The sequence below is a fragment of the Kogia breviceps genome, chromosome 1, assembly GCF_026419965.1.
Source record: "Kogia breviceps isolate mKogBre1 chromosome 1, mKogBre1 haplotype 1, whole genome shotgun sequence".
Lineage (NCBI taxonomy): Eukaryota > Metazoa > Chordata > Mammalia > Artiodactyla > Physeteridae > Kogia > Kogia breviceps.
In genome coordinates, this window is record NC_081310.1 from 125479810 (window position 1) to 125498497 (window position 18688).

The window sequence follows — 18688 nt, forward strand, 5'->3', positions numbered from 1 at the left end:
TGTATAGCAGAATGAAAGCTATTAGAAGGTCCAGACCACCTTGCATGGCCAGCTTCCATCTAACATCCTTCCAAATTAATGTAGTAACAGGGCCAATGACCAGTCACAGGATGGTTCTCATGGTGAGACTCCTCCCATTTCAATGCATTGTATTCTCATTGTGCAGGTATTATCTCACTGGGGTAGGTATGAACAAGATTTTATTCCCACATTATGGATGATCAAATGGGGGTTTGAAGAAATTGACTTGTCTCAGGTCTTAAACCTAGGTACCCTAATTCCATCACACTTCCTCATCACCTCTCAGATGGAAGGAAAAGGCTTTTACATTGTTTAAGGTAAGGAAATGAAAAGGCTACAACATCTATTTATAAGATGACAATGAAGTTGAAGAGAAAGCCATCAATCTCCACCATGCACACATTTCCAAACCATTATACATTCAATTAACCAAAGTTTGGAAGAGAACAATAAAATATTCCTCTTTCTTAGCCTAATATCTTGGTCTCAACAATGATGTCAAAACCAGAACATTCTTCTGTAATTTGAAGGAAACTCGGTGTTTCTATTATACCCCTTTCTCTATTATGCACAGATATAAAATCATACTTTTAGACATAGCCAGTTTATAGTTATCCATTGATCAATTATGTAGTTGGTGCATTATTCAAACCTTTTGCAATTTGTTCTTTTATCTGTTTTTAATTTTATTATTTTGTTCTCTACTCTCTCACCATCCCACTTTCCTCAATTATCATTACTATTTGTCTTGTTAAAATTTTTGACTGAAAAAAAGTTCATGAAGTTTGTGATACGTTCTGGTAATTTCATCTGCCTATTATGCATCCTCCCACATCAACAAAAGAAAGAATCAATGTTGGAAATATTCCGTTTCTGCCCAATCATATCAGATTTGAATAGCATTGACTTAACTTGAAAATAAATCTGGATCTTTAACAAGGGAAATATTTTGGATAGAGAAAAGTTTCTCTGATGTTGTTATATGATTTTTTTTTTTTTTTGCGGTACGCGGGCCTCTCACTGTTGTGGCCTCTCCCGATGCGGAGCACAGGCTCCGGACGCGCAGGCTCAGCGGCCATGGCTCACGGGCCCAGCCGCTCCGCGGCATGTGGGATCCTCCCGGACCGGGGCACAAACCCGTGTCCCCTGCATCAGCAGGCGAACTCCCAACCACTGCGCCACCAGGGAAGCCCCTGTTATATGATTTTAATAATAAAAATGAGGGTAGGAGGGCTTCCCTGGTACCTGTTATATGATTTTAATAATAAAAATGAGGGTAGGAGGGCTTCCCTGGTACCTGTTATATGATTTTAATAATAAAAATGAGGGTAAGAGGGCTTCCCTGGTACCTGTTATATGATTTCAATAATAAAAATGAGGGTAGGAGGGCTTCCCTGGTGGCGCAGTGGTTGGGAGTTCGCCTGCCGATGCAGGGGACACGGGTTCGTGCCCCAGTCCGGGAGGATCCCACATGCCGCGGAGCAACTACGCCCATGCACCACAACTACTGAGCCTGTGCTCTAGAGCCCACGAGCCACAACTACTGAAGCCTGCATGCCTAGAACCCATGCTACGCAGCAAGAGAAGCCACAACAGTGAGAAGCCTACGCACCGCAACGAAGAGTAGCCCCCGCTCGCCACAACTTAGAGAAATTCCGCGCGCAGCAATGAAGACCCAACGCAGCCAAAATGAATTAATTTTTAAAAAATAAAATAAAATAGTACTGTATCCCTGATCAAAAAGTCTGCAGTTACTGAATGGACAAGATCTGTCTAGAAAAATAGTCAGCCAGGGCTTGGTAGGTCCTTTTCTGAACCAAGCCTCTGCCATTCCTATCTCCTTTTCTGCAAAACTGTTGGCTTCACAACTGGAGACTTGAGGGGTAACTGCCAATGGAATTTGCCTTCCTACCCAGTTGTGCACCACTCTTCAAAAATGAACAGACTGTGGAGGGTTTAAAACAAAGGAAAGAATAAGAGAAGTAGAGATGCCTCATAGTAAAACTGACATGGTTACAAGGTGGAAGAAAGTGTAAGCTTCCCTGACCTTGAGCATGGCTGAGTCTTGAATTGGGCTATGGTTTACTAAGGTTAAGGGCTTTCAAACAAGAAAGCAGGAGGAGCTCCAAAAAGTCATGTTCTTTTCCAAAAACTTTCCTCTCATACCCCTACACTCCTCCTCCATTACTGGGACTGAAATCTGTTGTTAAAATTTCAATCCTTGGGAAAGAGATTTGTGCTTTACCAGAGCCTCCTCTGAAATTCAAATATCCCTGAAGCACCAACAAATGAAGCTGTTGTCCATATTCTGTGGGATGAGTTTATCAAGTTGCCTTCTCCAAAATATATTGTGAAAGGAAGTGGGCCGGATAGAGAGAGGGAAGTTTTGATGACTGATGAAATTGGGAATATGCCTGGAGCTTAAGGCCCCATCCAGAGAAGGGAAGAGGAAGGAAACTGACACTTCCTGAATAATTATGTCTCCCAGGCACTGTCTTAGGTACTTTACATACAGCTTCATAGCAGTCTCATGAACAGAGATTACTGTTTCCATTTTCCAGATAAGAAAATAAAGACTCAAAGAGGTTTTTAACTTGCCTATTTTAGCTGTCCATTATTGTGTAACAAACCACCCTAAAATATAGTTGCTTAAAACAATAATTCATTATTTCTCACAATTTTGAGGGTTGAGTAGGGCTCAGCTAGACAGTTCTTTGGATGGTCTCACTTGGGTCTCTTAGATGGCAGATAGGGCTGGAACCTCCAAGATGCCTCACTTACATGACCAGTGCCTTTCTGGGAGCAGCTGCAACACTAGAGGCAGATGAGATGATGTGAAGGCCAAGCTGCTCTTTCCATGTAGCTTTAGGACCCCTCTCTCTCTGCATGATCTCACCAGCACGAAAACCAGACTTCTAACGTGATAGCCCAGGGCTTTAAAGAGGAAGAAGCTGAAGATGCCAGTCTTCTTAAAGGTTAGGCAGGCCCAGAGCTGGTAGAGCATCACGACCACCATATTCTCTTGGTCAAAGCCAGTCACAAAACCAGCTTGGATACAACACTACGTCTTAAAAAAGAGGATGACAAGGAATGTGAAGTCATCTCTAATCTACTATATTGCCCCACATCACACAAGGGCAACAGGCCCAGAGTTTTGACCGGCATTGGGGTTCCTGGCTGGAGCTCCTTGGCCCTCTGACCTGTGAGGTATGGGATGGCGAAAGGCAAGGAGATGATACTGTGATGAAGACTCAAGGCTGTAAAGGAGTTTGGGGATGGCGAAGGACGAAAAGCAAGGACAAGGGCAGTGAACATCTGGGGGAGGGATCTACTGAGCAAAGTCCCCAGGAAAGCTAAGAATCCATACTGGTGTGAACAGATAAATAAAATATTATGCATCTGGGCCAAGGCTTCAGAGCAGACTCAGATCTCCAGAGGAGATCATAGAATCAGTGGAGCACTGGGCTCCATTTTGGGCAAGTATTTTGAGTAATTGAACACCTCCAGTTTCCATCCCCACTTACTGAGCCATCAAATGGCAGATGAGGCAGAAAGATACACAAACGTGCCTGATCCTATTCTGTGAGCCTAAATATACTGAACGAACATATCATACAATCACACTCATTCACATGCTACCTTCATGGTAACTCTTTTCCCGCATCTGCAACTCATTCATTCACTTTTTCACTCATGCAATAAATTATTATTGAGCACCTACTGTGAGTCAAACACTGTTCCATGGTCTGGGGATACAGCAGTGAACAAAAACAGAAAATCCTGACCTCCATGACGTTTACATTTTTTTTGTGAGAGTGAATGACAATGCACAAATAAACAAGTAATTACATAATATCTCATAGCGCTACAAAGGGAGCTAGAAAGTGTGTATTGAGGTGGGGGGCAATTTTATTTAAAATAGAGTAGTCAGAGGAGGCCTCCTATAGGAGATGACGTTTGAACAAAGGCATGAAGAAGGTGAGGGAGTGAGCTCTGCCTATATCTGGCAGAAGGGCATCCCAGTCAGGGAAATTCCTGAGCAGGAACGTGGCTGGCTACTACAGTGTTGAGAACAGGAAGCAAGGGTAGACACATCGCTCTTTGATTCACTAATTTAACAATATTTATTAAACGTCTACTACTCACCAGCGTTATATTCAGCACTGGGTGTACAGAGATACATAGGTCGCTACCCTGGAGGAGTTGACAGTCTAGAATGGTGATAGACAAAAAGTCTCCTGACACAGCCTTTAAAACCATGATGATGGGAGGAAGCAGTGTCTCCACAGGCACGCTGCTTAGCTTAGCGGAAAATGTCTGTCCTCAGTCCATCTGTTGATGGATCAGAAAGACAAGGGTTGTGTTTTGTACCTGAAATAGAATCTGCCCAGATCCTCAAATATTACAGAATCATAATTTTTTATTAACTGCAAATTTTACTATTGCACGTTAAAGCAAAAGTGCCGGGTAAACTGTATAATATAATCACCATATGAGTATCACTTTGAATTAGTATTGCAGATACTTCTAACTACTTAATTATTTATTTTTAAAATATATTCCAATATTTTAATTATGTTCAGTTAAGTGTACTTGAATATTTGCAGCACTCTGCATTATTTATATTAGAGAAAAAGCAGCCTAAATCAACGTGCTCTGGCATTCCGTAATTTGTGCTTGCATATCTCTAAAGTAGATTTATATATAGCTATCAAATGGTTATTCTGGATATGCTATGATTTAAAATTTTATCTGAATTTTATTTTAATGTACCACAAAAATAAAATTTATTGGTTTCTTTATACCAGTAAGTATCTTATCTGACTATTCATATTCAATATTTGCAGAATACTAACTAGAGCTGCACACTCTTCAATTAGACACAAATATGTAGATTTCAAATCCTCCATCCTAACCACCCGCCCACTCCTTCCCCCACTGCCTTTCTGGAAATATTCTAGATTTGGATGATTCAAATTCTCTAGCAGCTCAAGGGTAAAGAGTAAGGGAACATGTATCACCTTAGAACAACACCATTACAAACAGAGAAAGGGGAGAAATTAGAAACCCCTAGGGAATTTACTATCTTATACCAAGGAGCACAGCATATTACTGCTTAAAGGGAAGAATCTGGATGGAGAAGCCTACACAGATGTGGGCTCTGCTATAACTGGCCTGAAAAATAATGAGAGCTGCTCTGTTCTTTGGTATCTGTCCAATGTCTTTCCTAGTTTCTAAATTCATTTAAGAGTCATTTCTGCATAGAGGATAAAAAATATTAAAGTTTACAGTATTTCAATAACCCTCTTTATGTCATACAAATCCAATGGACAGACGCCCACTAAAGAGATTACAGCTTGAATACTTAATCCCAATTTGGATGGTTTTAAACAAGCCAAACCTGGCCTTAAATGCAATGTGCACAATTTAGCTAAGTAAAAAATATTAATGCACAAACATGACCATAAATGTAGCCACAGAATCGGGCAGGTGGACGCCACCCAATAGCCATCTCTGCACATTACTCTCTGAAATCAAGGGCTGGGTGAATAATGAACGTGCCCATTTCCAGGTCGAAGGTACAGGTGGCTTGTGACAGACAGTCTCAAAGCCTGGGCAGGGAGAGCTGCTTAGAATGACAGTCATTTTAAACACTAGGGCTAGGTTAGCAGTTTTATTCAGCTGGGGTTTGGATTTCCAACCTCTCCTACTTTCCTTGGACTCTCTCTCTGAAAAAGGACCAGTATATTCTCAAAGCTCAAGAACGTGCTTTGTACCCAGGGTGACATAAAGCAGTGACACAAGCATGGGCTCAGGAATCGGATTGCCCGGGTTCAAATTCCTCCCCCACCACTTGTTAGCTGGGCCATTTAGGTAAATGGCTTAATTTCTCTGTGCCTCAGTTTCTTCTTGTGTTCATTTGACACATAGTACTTGTAATAGGGCCCATGATGTAAAGTCATTTTGAGAATTCCAAAGCACTTAGAACAATGCCTGGGCCCTGAGAATAAGGTCTAGTTATTATCATTGAGGTTACTATTAGAAAACCAGAGGCCAGGGCTTCTAGCAATGTTCTCTGTATGGTGGTGGTATGGGGGGGTCATCACCCCTCTCCAGTCTGACCCTGTTGTCTGCTCTCCTTCATTTTCCTTGCCCTTTACCTTCCTCTTCAATCACTGTTCAAAGTAAGTTACCTCAATAGATATTTGTTGGGTGAATAAGCTTCCAGGCTACTAACCCTCAAGAACATCTAGGACAGCAAAGGCACAATATCCTTGAGAGACAATCTATGAGGGAAATGCGCCTATACTGCTTCTTGCACATATTCTGGTGAATAAAATTTTACTGGGTAAAATATGGTAAGAAGGAATGGGAGAAAAAAGAAGGAAGGAAGGAAGGAAGGAAGTAATGAAAGAAGGAAGGAAGGAAGGGAGGAAGGAAAGGAGGGCAGGAGGGAGGAAGGGAGTGGGGGAAGGGGAAAGGGATGGAACATACCTTCTTGTCCTTGGGGAAGCTAGCAACAATAATCACAGTATCACGATAAAAGGGGGTGGTTAAAAGAACATACTATCCTTTGTTTAACTCACAATCAAGACCTATTTTCATGTCATACTGAAAATGGCAATAAGATTATGAATTTCACATTGTAACATGTCTTGTTATAAGAACTTCACAATAATAAACACTTCTTCTCTTCCACAAGTGGAAGTAAAAACCTCACAAGAACTTGAAATGCCAGTTAAAAACTCCCAAGTGTTTTGTTTCTTGCTCTGGAAACTTCAATAATTTCATTAAAAATTGGCCCTATTAAAATATCACAGTTTTATCTTCACAAAACAAAAACTCATTATTCCCACCTTCACCAAAAGAGAACTCAATTTTCCCACTCAAGGTGGGAAAATCAAGGCCAAATCAGTGGCCTTGATTTGGCCACTTCCTCATCTAACTCAGACAGTGGGCAAATCAAGCTCAGAAACTTGGAGATGTATCTTACTCTTCCCTCTCTCCCCCACAATTAGAGAACTGAACAATCCATGGCCATACAGGAAGCCAGCACTAGTGAGTTCTCATCCCATCTCATCTATGCTTCCCTGACTCTTTAACAAGCTCCCTTAATTATGAACTAGAAATAATCTCTGCATGGTAGCTTGTTGCAATGATTAGGTAAGGAAGGACTATGTTGGTGGAGTGGTTAATATATAAAAAGTGCTCAAAAAATGTTAGTAGCAAAATCATTACCATCATTAGTATTTTTACTAAGTAGAGAAGTGATTTTGGAAAAGTCCTTTAACCTCTCTTATCTATTTTTCCTTATCTATAAAGCCAGAGTTAAGACAAGATTCTCTCTAAAGTCATTGCTGCCTATAAGACTGATAAATTTGTGAAGAGCTTTATATTTTACAAAGCACTTTTGTGTACATTCTCTCATTCATTCTCTGCTATCTTTTGTGGACAGGTGGTGCAGTTTCCCGTTTAAAGATTAAGAAATAGAGACTAAACATAACTAAGGAAACGGTCCAAAATAATTTACATCAATTGTTAAAAAAGTCAAGACTCAGACCCTGGCTTTCTGACACCAAATCCATGTTCTCTTCAGTGCACAGTGCTAATTCTCTCCCCAAAGCTGCCTGCATTGATCCCATGTTTCCCATGCCTGGTGCCACCATCACTCTTCAGACTCCTATTCACTTATTTATTTACTTACTCATTCAACCAATATTTATTGAGTTCCAGGAACTGAGACGTATGCTGAGAATACAATGGTGAGCAAAAAAGACATATTCCTTCCCTCATGGAGTCTACAGTCCAATAGAAGAGACAGTCGGATTGTCACAGAAATAAATGTTAGATTAAAACCATGGTAATTAGATGCATGTAAGAGTCTGAAAACATACAGTAATAAGATTTGGCCTAAATTAGAGAAGTCAGTAAATGCTTCCCTAAGAAAACGACAGTTGAGTGAGTCCCAAAGAATGAAGTGTGGTAAGAGGAGTCTGCCAGACAGAATGGACAACATATGCTAAGGCCATGAGTTGGGAGGAAGCATGGCACATTCCAAAGACTCAGAAAAGACCATGGCAGGGAAACCTACAAGAGTGAGGAGCAAAGTGATTCAAAATTATGCTGGACAAGCAGACCAAGGCCAGGCCACATGAGGTCACAACAGGCTGTTTACCTTTATCTTAAGAATGGTGAGGGCTTCCCTGGTGGCGCAGTGGTTGAGAGTCCACCTGCCGATACAGCGCACGCGGGTTCGTGCCCCGGTCCGGAAGGATCCCACATGCTGCGGAGCGGCTGATCCCGTGAGCCATGGACGCTGAGCTTGCGCGCCCGCAGCCTGTGCTCTTCAACGGGAGAGGCCACAGCTGTGTGAGGCCCGCGTACCGCAAAAAAAAAAAAAAAAAAAAAAAAAAGAATGGTGAGAAGCAAAAGGATGACATGATTAGATTTTAATTTTGCAAAGACCATTCCCGCTGTGGTGTCTCAAAGGTGGATGGGGATGCAAGAGGGAAGAGATATGGGAACATGTGTGTATGTATAACTGATTCACTTTGTTATAAAGCAGAAACTAACACACCATTGTAAAGCAATTATACTCCAATAAAGATGTTAAAAAAAAAAAAAAAAGGTGGATGAGGCAGGGCAAGAGTGGATGTAAACGGACCGGTTGAGAGGCTGTTGCAGTGTCCAGGTGAGAGAAGACCAGAGAAGCTAGAGCGGTAGCAGAAATGGAGAGAAATTGGTGCATCCGAGAGGCTGATGGTAGACTAAACCAGCAGAGTATAATGGTGGACTAGATGTGCGCTTATTTTGACAGGTTCTCAACTGCTCTTCCTGCATGTACTCTTTCCAGTTTATGAGCCATTCCATGTGCCACTGCAAAACAACCCATCTTTCAATGGTTTTTCCTCCAGAGAATACTCATTTTCTATACATGCTTTTTTTTTCTATTATCTAGAATTCCCTCTCCTCTGTTCTCCATTTATGTACAAATTATATCCATCTTTCAATGCTCTGCTTAGGTCCGTCCTAATTCGTTAAAAATCATCAAATGTTTATTGAACATCTACTATATTCCAGGCATTGTTTTAGGTGATAGGGATACAGTGGTGAGTAAAATATATTCCCTGACCCCATGAAATTTGTGTTCTAGATCTCTTTGATCCCCTGTCTCTTTCCAACATGTACCAAACTTAGAGACCATATTGTACAAGTTGGTGTTGTCATTTTTTTTCTATTTGTCTCATAGTATTAATCTTGCCTCTCAGGTATAATTAAACCTTCTTGAAAGCAGAGACAAATGTCTTTGCTGCCTCCCAAATTCTCTTCATCACCACCTGCAACATAATAAAAACTTAAATGAATAGAAAAGATTGGTTGTAATATAAAAATCTTGTTTTTAGAATTGCAGACAAAGTGCTTTCCCATTCATTATAGCATTAGGACATCTCTAAGTTATAAAGCACTATTAGAAATGTGTTGTTGCTATTTTTAATGTTACTATTATTATTACTACTATTGGCTCACAATATGTGCTGACTAGACTGTAGGTCTCTTCCCAGTCCTGGTTCTGGTGGATTGTGAATAATAATTATTTCATAATTGAGAATCTACATGTTAGATAATATTTCTTTGTTAGAAAACCCAGTTCCCATCACTGAAGAAGAATGGACATCCGTTGATAGTAATCTAGAATAACAGACATCAAAGGTATATAAATCCTCATTTACTCCTCTGGCAGGCTACAAGGAGGCAAAGTTCCAAGGAAAACCTCCCAATAGATGTTCCATATCACCTTTCATGATAGCCCTTCTATTTTTGAAACTGTAATTTTTACTAGTTGGGAGCTTGTCCAACCCAGTTCCAAATACACTGTGATTTGATGCCCTGGACTCAGGCGGCTTTGTGATATCCTATCTGCGATGGTTAATCCATCCTTAGTTCCCTAACCTACAGAGAACAAGGATCAAGACAGCCACCTTTTATACAGATTTAACTGTGTGGAAGCCCATAGAATAACAGATTTGGAAAGAAAATGAAATGTCATTTGTTGACAAAGACATGTTTTTCGCCTTTAGAAACAAGCATTGAAATTCAATGTGTCAATAAAGCCTTTATGTTTTCTTCCATCACAACTAATATTTCCCAGTGACTTGACTTGATTGAAGGTTTTGCATGAATATTAAGTGAGAACAGAACTGAAAAAGTTCTAGGAATACCAGACACCTACAGTTACCACACTTCATATAAAATAACTGAGCAACATATGCCTTAAGTGGCATATTGCTTCATATTTTTCCAGAGAGATATTGGGAGCGATTATCAAGGATTTAAAAATCAACACAAAGAACCACATTAAAAACTATAAGGACCCCCAAAATCTATGAAAATTAATTTTAGAGGCACATGTTTTGATAAAATCTATTGTGGGGCTTCCCTGGTGGCGCAGTGGTTGAGAGTCCGCCTGCCCATGCAGGGGACATGGGTTCGTGCCCGAGTCCGGGAGGATCCCACATGCCGCGGAGTGGCTGGGCCCGTGAGCCATGGCCGCTGAGCCTGCGCATCCGGAGCCTGTGCTCCGCAACGGGAGAGGCCACAACAGTGAGAGGCCTGCACACAGCAAAAAAAAAAAAAAAAAAAAAATCTATTCTGGCATGAGATTGAAAAGTCATTCAAATATAGTATTTTACATATGTAGTTTAACCATTTAAACTCACCTCCAGTTTGGCATTTAAATTACTCTCTGATTATGTAAATACCATGGCCACATTTGGAGATGTCTGCTTTTGCCCTGTTCTCTGGGGATTTCTGCTGGTCTCCTTGCTATAGGTGATTAGTCCAAAGGTGGACATTTGACTCCAGTTAGGCCAACAAGATTCTCTACTGGGTATTTCAAATTGAAACAAAGAGAACATTTATCAGACTCTGTAGGTATCTGGACATACAACATGTAGTTTCTTCATGTGACCTTAGAAAACATAGAAACCCATGGGGAGGGAGGGAGGTTGGAGGAGAAGGAGAGAGAGAAAGAGCGAAAGATAAAGAGGGAGAGAAAAGGAAAAGGGGGAGGATAAGGAGGTGGTACATGAATACACAGGAGCAGAAATGAGAAATGAAGAGATGTTTTTAAGTTTCTAGTTCCATTCTGGTCCTAGAGTCTGGCTGCGTTCCTACACTTTGGTTCCATGAGACATCTTGGAACTCATAACAAATTCTCTCCTTTTTGCATAATCAAGCTCAAGTTTGTTTCTGTTGCTTGCAACCAAAGAGCTCTATCCAAAACTCTCTTTAAAACAATCAAATGCAGCCTGGTCTAGAAAGCCATGCATTTTTACTCCATAATCATTTGCCAAACCAGGCACTGAAAACACAACCATGAATTAGTCACAATATTTGACTCTAAAAAACTCATGGTTAGTTGGGAAGACAGAAAATATCTTTGAAAAAAATATACAGTGTAAAAAAAAAAAAATATATACAGTGTAGGTAAATATACAACGTAAGTGATAGATTCAGTGATGAAGAAATGTATAGTGAACAGTGGGGGTTACAAAGGAAGGGGTAGTGAACTTGACCTGGGGAAATCGGGGAAGGCTTCTCAGAGAAGGTGATGTTGACAGGAAATGTTGAAAGATGTTTAGTGCAGACAAGGAGAGAAAGCTTATCCCGCAGAAGGAAAAGCCCACACAAACATGAGAGGGCTGAAACAGCCTGGTATGTTTAGGTGTCTGATTCCATGAGGACTAGTTGATGAGATGAGGTAGACTGATCACAAAGGGCGCGTGGATTCAACATGAAGAATGCTAAGCTCAGGGCACTCGTCTCTGAAGAGAACGAGCTCAAAGGTTTTGTTGCCCCCGAATTAGCCCTCTCACTTTCCTGAATATAAGAAGATGGCACCTGCCTCACTTTTCAGGTAAGAAAAGTAAGGCACTTGACAGATAACAGGACTCGCCCTTGAGATCATCCGGGAACTCTGGATTTAGAGCTCAAAATACAGCGACCCCTCTCTGTTCTCACTCATAGTTATGGAAAACCTCCAAAGAGGATGTACCTGAGAAAGTAACCCCAAAACTCTGGAGTCTGGGGAAATAAGGGGCTAGAGGCTGAAAACTGGGTTTCTTGAATATAGGTACAAAATTATATAAAATGACATCATGAAGAGTCTTTTTGGATGTTTCAGTAAGTGCTTTGTTGCTTTTTCAATATATCTGTGTTGGGAGGTTAATGGGAAAGGAAAACAGGAAAATATTTTGGGAGAAATAGTAAATATAATGAAGAGAACCCTAAAATATCATGGGGCTGAAACTCAGGAAGAAAGGAGGGAAGGACAAATTTAAAGGCAACAGAAATGTAGACAATAATGAAAGCAAAGTTTAAAAAAAAAAGGTAGATTGTGTATATTTGTTTGGGGGGAGCAAATATTGAATTTTGAAGGAAAAGTTATACTAGAATTAAATTAGATAGAATCAATACCTAAAGCAAGATGTAAAAATAAAACTAGTTTCCTAGTTCAACTTTCCACTCACAAGTTTTAGTGGAAAAAATTACTTTCAAGAGGGAAACAGAGCAAGTGGGACTAAGAGTTTCCATTCTTAACTATCCCCAAACAATTATTGATAATTGCCTGTCCTGAATTAAATTATTTCATACTAGAGAACCAGATACTCCAAGCTAGTCTTTTATTTGGAAGATTTAGTGAAGTTCAAACAAACTTTGCCACCACACAAAAGTTTAATAAAGTCAGAAGTCATGACTAGTACTTTCTCTGAGGATCTCTCAGGAGCTCTAATCCAAGGGCTCTGGCAGGCTGGCCTTGGTGCCTGGCCTGCTGTCTTTTTATGTTGGTCCTTGATTGCAAAACACCTCCAGCTGTTGAAGAACTTATTAATCCTTTCTCATTAGAACTGTGCGAGAGAAACATAGTAAAATCCTCTGGGCCTGCTCAGCACTGGGTTAACTAAGTCTCATCTTAGAAAGGTGTTCTGCATCCAGGAATGTTCAATATGATTCCTCAAACCCACTTAGCCAGGAGAGTTTCCTCTTCCTAAGGGCCTTCTCAAACTTTAATCTGCATCTGAATCACCTGGGGATCTGGTTAAGCTACAGATCTGATCAGTAGGTCTAGGGTGGGGCCTGAGACTCTGCACTTCTAACAAGTGCTGATGCTGTGGACCAGACTTTGCAGAGTGACGTCTTAGCGGGTTCCCAAAGACAAGCATCTGAGCAATTACATAAGAAACTGAAAACCTGCAGCAGGTGAATCCAGAGCAGAAATAGCCATAAGATATAGAAACTTTTGTAAAGCTTTCATATCAGCTGCTGCAACAATATCCCCAAAACAGTGACTTTCACAAAGCGCCAGCTGGAGGTTGAGATAATCACAGGACTTCAGACATGGACTTTATTGCCAGGGAAGATAATCACACCAAAAAGGGGAAGAGAGCCAGAGGCATTCAGATCTCTGTGCAAATATGACTTGCAATTTATTATCATGTGAAAAGCATAAGTGGCAGCAGCATTGCGATTTTTTTTCAGGATATAGAAAAATTGATAACGTCTAAGTAGAGCTATCTCCTGCCAGTGTCCTCTCCTGCTGCTGTCCCATCCTCTGCGGATCTGGAAGGCCTTTCTCATCTTCAACTATCAACAGGGTCATGTGTGATTACGCAAGTTAGATAGAAAGATTACAAAAGGAGCGTGACGGGGCAATGGACCCTCTGCACCGCAAGAATAACGTTTGGAACAACAGACAATTATTATCCCAGAGGTAGTGTTGCATCTGGTGTCCCTCCATTCTTGTTTAGACAGGGGAAGGTCACAGAAAGGGTGACAGAGAAGCAGGTTCAGGGGAGTGGCTGGGTTGCCGAGGCCCAGGTCCTCTTGCCCTCACACGGAGCCTTCCGACGGCTTCGGCACCCTGGATAGGTCCTCCTCACAAAAAAAGGTGTCGCAGCTCATATCATTAAGAGGCTTGGCTGTCTTCAGGCAGTCGCTCAGATTTTTTTGCCTTATTACCAATCTGCCTTTCTTAGCAAAGGTCATGAAATGGACAGGGGACGTCTCATCTTCCTTATAATCCACTGTTTGAAATATTTCAATTAAGCTTCAGATCAGGCCCCAGAACTGAGGCTGTTTTAACGAGGAGAAGTAATGACCTTCTGTTGCAGGTGGTTTCTGGCACACCATCAGTTTTAATTCTTCTTGATCTTTCTGCACCCTTTGATAGCCGGGATCAAGGGTTCTCTTTATATGCTTCAAGCGCACTGGAGGACTTTCAGGGACTCCACTGACATGGTTTTCATCCCTGCAGTCTTAGCCGAGCTGGTTGTCACCAGCAAGTTCTCCACGCTTGTTCAATTTATCAAGATTAAAAGACAGCTGAAAAGATAGGGCCCATGTTCTAAACTGTGAGTGTCTGCATGTGTTCCCAAAGCAAGTGCACATCAGGAGGATTCCTCGGAGACAGTGGGGTAACCCCTTTGATGCCTGCTCCCCAGGAGGAAGGAAGCCTCACAGAGGACATGAGAGCAGCCGTGTGGGCATGGTGGGTTTAATGGGGTGCACACCAGGTGTGGGTGAATGTGAGTGTGTGTGTGTGCGTGAGCACGTGTGCACGCAAGGTGTATCTGGAATCGAGACTTTTGAAAGCTGCACTGGTTTCACATTGGAGGGTCCTGGCACTTCTGAAATTTCATTTCCTTAACAAAGACGGATATTTTAAGGAAAGTAATCCTTTTGAAAAGGATTTATCACGTTTCTCATCCTGGATATAAGACAGGAAGGACAGATAAAACATCTTCTTTCCTTCCAGTACTGAAGAATTTCACTCATTTTATTTATTCTTTAACAATTCTTGAGCCCTCCTGTGTGCCAAGCTCACCGTCGGGCTATCACTGAGGGGGCAGCCATGAATGACACAAATAGTCTCTGTCTCCAGGAGTGTATGGTCTGTTCTGAAAGACTTGTATTCCAAAAAAATTATGCAAATAATTGTTTACAGAAAAATGTGAATGCTGTGCAGGTTCCTATGGGCAAGTGTGTGAGAGGAACCAGCCCAGTCTGAACAGTCACATTTTGGTGCATGTTCAGGGGGGAAGAGCAAGGTTGACAGCTGGCACTGTGGTGCTGAGGCAGGGCTTGGAAGAAAAATGAAGGCATCTTCACCAAGACCAGGATGTTAGCAGGTGCTTGTGGGCATGGATGTCAGCAACAAACAGCCTCATGAGCCTTCAACTTTTATTCCAAGAAATCACTGTTAAATATCCGTGCACTTTTTTAAAAGCCACTCTATTGAGGTAAAATTGACATGTAAAAGTCTGTACAAAATATATACAACTCAATGAGTTTGGGGATAAGTGGATACCTGTGAAATCATCACCACCATCAATGCCATAGATTCATCCATCACCTCCTAAAATTTCCTCCTGCTCCTATTATTATTATTATTATTATTATTATTATTAGTAGTAGTAGTAGTAGTAGTAGTAGTAGTAGTAACAGTAATAGTATTGTTCTTAGTATTTTGTCTGTGGGTGGCAAGAACACTTACCATAAGATCTACCTTCTTGGGACTTCCCTGGTGGAGCAGTGGTTAAGAATCCGCCTGTCAATGCAGGGGACACAGATTCGAGCCCTGGTCCGGGAAGATGCCACGTGCCTCAGAGCAACAAAGCCTGTGTGCCACAACTACTGAGCCTGTGCTCTAGAGCCCGCCAGCCACAACTACTGAGCCTGAATGCTGCGACTGCTGAAGCCCGCGCACCTAGAGGCCGTGCTCTACAGCAAAGAGTAGACCCTGCTCACCGCAACTAGCTCCTTGCGCAGCAACAAAGACCCAACACAGCCAAAAATAAAAAAATAAATAACTACACTTATGAAAAAAAAAAACAAAACTAAAAAAAGAAAAAACTAAAGATCTACCCTCTTAGCAGTGTTCAGTCTACAATACAGTATTGCTAGCTATGGGTGTTATGCTGTATAGCAGGTCTCCAGAAATTACTGATCTTGTGTAACTGAAACTTTGGACCCTTTAATCGTCACCTTCTCGTGTCTCCCACCCCCCCCAGCCCCTGATAACCACCATCCTCTCTCTGCGTCTATGAGTTTGGCTATTTTAGTGTCCACCTCTAAGGGAGCTCATATACACTTCTGTGACGTGCAAGATGGAACAGCCTAGAGGCTAAATGCTCAGACTCTGGATCCAGAGGACTTGGTGAGATTCTTAGCTTGATCCCTCACTAACTGTGATCCTGGGCAAGGGGCTTAGCCTCAGTGTGCATCAATTTCCCCAGCTGTAAACATGGGACTAGTAGGAGTACAGACGTCACGGGATTTACCTGAGGATTAAATGAATTAACAGGTATAACGTGCTCACCACGGTGCACATACATGTTTGCCATCCTTATGCAAGGGAAGCCAAAATGGTTCTCTCCCTCAAAGTTGCATCTCATGCCTCTCCTTACCACCTTACCAGCTGTGGGGACAGCTTTGCTGAGATGGCCCCCTTTCCTGGACCAGGGGCAGGTCCTGCCGCCTATCTGCTGCCTGCTTCCAGCCTGCTGCCATCTCCTGCATGTCCTCCCGCCAGGACACTGGGAATGGATCATTTGAAAGAAATGGGTCCCCATGGCTTTTCATTCCTTAAGCTGTTCTCACTTGCAACCAGCTGGTTTATCAGGAAGGGTATCAGCAAATACTGTGTGCTTTACTGCCGTTAGACGGCACTGGCATTGAGGGGAAAAAGCCTTAAAAAATGGTCATCAATCATTGGATATACGTAGGCAGTGATCTATATTGATACGGCTCCAGCTGCTATCTGAAATGGTTTGTCTTTCATTTTATCCTTTATATGAGGGTTATTATGGTGCATGCCACTAACAACAGACATAGTTATTATGGACAATTGGTTATAGTGGACAAAAACTGATTTCCCAAACCAAACATATTAAATCCAATACATTTTTCATAGGTTATAACGGACAGAAACCTTGGTTTCGGCTGACATTTTCCGGGGACTTTAATGACATTACTATAGGACTCCAAAGAGGGAAAGGAAGGATGGCAGGTATCAAAATGAGGCCAGGGGACACCAGAGGTTTCATTTCCGACATAATAATTATCCAGGGATGGGAAGCTATTTTGGAGTTAACCCCCTGATTACCCCTGCTCAGGTGGCCAGGTGTCCGTTAGCAATTTCTCTGCACACCACCACTCCAGCCATGGGCCTCCCGACGCTGTGGGTGGGATAAAGCCCAGGAAATGCACAGCCTGCCCAACACAGGCCTTCTGGAAAACAACTGGGCCACAACTGGTCAAGTGTTATCCATGAAGGTCACTGAGCCAATGAGCACTTTTTTTCCTTAACATACTCAGGTCAACAGACTCCCTTAAAAGAGTATTTAAAGAGTTCAGCAGGGGCAGGAAGATAAACGTAATGGCCTTAAATTCTGTTTCTCCCTAAACCTAAGAGGCAGGTGCGTGGAAGACACCATCAGATTGTGCCATGCCGCAGCTCAGCACACACTGGCAGTGAGCTCTCCTTTCTGGGAATCTTTGCTTGCTCCTCAGAGATTTGGGCTCGAAGATCAGCAAAGTTTACTAGTTAGTTATCAGAATACAAGGTAACTTCCATTCTGCAATGCATCTGCTCACCTTTGACCCAAAGCCCACTCCTATGCCCTTTCTGCTTTCCCTATACGAGGGAGAAAATGAGGTATAGCATTCATAGGTGGAATAGATAAAAATGACATACACTCTGGTGCCTCAGAATGCAGACACTTCAAGTAGCATAAGCTTTGGAGTCAATCAAATTTGTGTTTGCATCTTTCCTCTCCCCCTTATTACCACATCACCTTAAGCAAGTTTCTCAGCCTCACTGAGCCTCATTTTCTCTTCTGAAAACCGAGTGGTGATATCTATGTCACAGGATATGAGGCTACTCTGAAGTTTCATACATGACGGCATCTAGAAAATTCTGGCACAGAGTTGGCCCACAAGAGTATTTGGTGCCCCTCCTCTGTCCTCTCCTAGCACCCTCCCTGCATTCCTCTAGTTTATCCTGTGCAGTCCCTTGTGTCCTTGTCTCTCTACCCAACCCCACTCTCACCACAGCTTCTGAAAGGACTAAGACCCTCATTCATCTTGGTGTCCCCAGTGCCAGAGGCAGAGCAGTGTCTGTGAAAAAGTTTGTTGAATGAACATATGGATGTTAGTTTCCTTTCCCACTGAGGTTCCTTCCCTCGGAGGTGGTTAAGATCTCTGATTCAGGGATTCTGTTCTGTCTTTAGGGTTTTCCCTCCAGGACTTTGAACATGGCGTTTCTCCCACTCCCCTGCAAAAAAAAAAAGGGGGACGGACTACCTCTCTGTTCTGAATTCTTTCTATTGTTCTATTTTCCCTCTCCTGCTCTACCTGGAGGAGGCTGGCCATTTGTCTCCCCAGGAATTTCAGCCTTTGTCAAGTTTAAACTCCCTACTTGTCCTTGTCTGGATCACCCTGGCCCTGCTCATCAGAAGTGAGGGGGAGCCCCTGTGAACACAGTGCAGCATCACAGAAAGAACATGTACCAGGATGCAGAGCACCAGGCCCAATCCCGAGACCTGTGTCCTTAGTCCATTGACTTAAGTTCCTTAACTTCATTTCCTTATCTGTAAAATGCCCTGCT